The 2,021-nt window shown below is 40.9% G+C and overlaps 1 long non-coding RNA gene across 1 annotated transcript; it reads right to left on the bottom strand.

The window, feature by feature from the left end:
- Positions 1-1,008: 1,008 nt before the first annotated feature.
- LOC310768292 lies at positions 1,009-1,741 on the bottom strand. The gene is made up of 2 exons (XR_014551269.1): positions 1,579-1,741; positions 1,009-1,462 (listed from the first exon to the last, which is right to left on the bottom strand). It is a non-coding gene; the product is annotated as an uncharacterized lncRNA (long non-coding RNA).
- Positions 1,742-2,021: the final 280 nt, after the last annotated feature.

Raw genomic sequence — 2,021 nt, 5'->3', positions numbered from 1 at the left:
TATCCTCCATCAATTGTCAGGTCCTTGCAAGCCAGCCTTTGCCAACCTACTGCTCTCCAGATGTTTTGCACTACAACACACATCATGATAGGTACCAGCCTGACAAAGATGGCTGTAAAACAATGGCGGCCACATGGCAAGAATCTCAGTAGGGAAGTTTCAGGATTTTGCTTGGTCCGGATTTTTAATCACACCCCTGAGATTTTAATTACACCTCCCAGATGAAAACATGAATTGGAACCCAGACAGGAGTTATCCCATAAGATTTAAGTTTGTTTAAATTGTGCAATACGGTCCTCATTTTTGTTTTTGTTTTAGGTACCCAAAAGGCATATACAATGTGTATATTAGGTGCAAATGTGCACGAAAAGGACTGTTTTAGCATCAAAAGTGCATGTTCTAGGATAAATGGCATGGGGTAAAATGTGTATTTTTGTAAAAATAAAAAAATGCAAATGTCCATGCTTTTACTTTTTATTTCCAGACTTATGAATGAACAGACTTGATAAAGAAGTGATGCAAAAGCATTGTGGACTGGATATAGCCAGATCCATTAATTCCCACAATTTGCTTCAAACTTTGGGACTGTTCGAACATAAGAGGAGCACAGCAAGCTTCTCTGTATTGAGTCTCTCAGCATTGCCCATGGTCAGAAGCAATAATCCTTCTGAATACCAGTTGCTGGAAACCACAGGAGAAGAGAGCTCTTGTACTTGGGTCCTGCTTATGAGTTTCCCACAGGCAAGAGGTTGACCTCTGTGGGGTGTGGACTAGATGGACCATTGGCTTGACCTAGGGCCTTCTTATGCTCTTATGGACTTACTGATCAGCAGCAGCTCTCCAGAATTGCAGATGGGTGTGTTTTCCAGTCCTAGGATATAGTTCCAGGGACTGAATGTGGGACCTTCTGCATGGAAAGCTTTTGCTCTCATGCTGTCCTACAGCCTTGCTCCATTTGTTTGTTGGCCTTTTTTATATTTTAGAGAAATGATTGGTGGAGAAGGCAAGAGTGGTCCATTTTCTTTTAATGATTTGCTAACTTGGTGCAATTCTAGTCAGACATGTCAGGGTAAAATTGGAGTAGACGTAGCAGCCATAAAAATGAAATTAATCACAAGGTCATCACCTTTGTCCCCAATGTGGCAGATATAAGCTGTTCCCAGGAAGCCAGAAATCCATACAAGAGGGCTTTTAAGAATTTTGTAGGGCAGGGGAGTGGGGGGGGGGAGAAGGTAAGGCTTAAGTTTAAGCTTCAATAAAATCCAAATTTACAAGCATCAGATTTATCACCAGCCTTTCATTACTTCAAGCTTTGCTGTCTTCTCATGAAATGAAACAAGATCTAGGTCTGTTGTGTTATTGCACGTTCTCTTTGTTTGCTGTCGTTCACACATATAGTTTTCATAACTGCTGGTAAATCACACAAAGTATATTCCATATGCCTCTCTCCAACAAATTGGCCCTATGAATGCATGCAAGGAGGACCAATAGCAGAGGTAAGTGGTATCAGGCAATAACATGTTAACACCGCATGACTAAAAAATATCACATTGCAGACGGGCAGAAAATTAAGCACACCTTTGGAACTTTTGGTGTAACTTGAAAAAAAGAAGGTTCAAAAGCTCAGAGTTAAGCCAAAACTCCTCAGTATTTCATAAACATTTTCAGTAATGCCTCCCTTTTCAGTATTTTTTTTTAAAAATAATTCCTTACAAGGTTGTTTGCTCATTTACTTTGCCCTCACTTGCTCCTAGTGATATCGTGTTATAGCCAAATCTGACTGGCCAGACACCACTGTGACATCATATTCTCCTGGCTCTTCCTGATTGGGTGGGATCCCCTTTGTGACTCATTCAGGCCAGAAGAAGAAGCAGAGTAAATATAAAAATAAAAACCTGCAGGGCAATAACAGCAGCAGCAGCAGCAGCAACAACAACAACAACAACAATTTATATATTTATACCCCACCCATCTGGCTGGGTTTCCCCAGTCACTCTGGGCAGCTTCCAACAAAAGATTAA

The sequence above is a fragment of the Podarcis filfolensis genome (assembly GCF_964270895.1).
Source record: "Podarcis filfolensis genome assembly, chromosome: 8".
In the NCBI taxonomy this organism is placed as follows: Eukaryota; Metazoa; Chordata; class Lepidosauria; order Squamata; family Lacertidae; genus Podarcis; species Podarcis filfolensis.
This window is presented reverse-complemented; position numbering and strand designations above follow the sequence as displayed.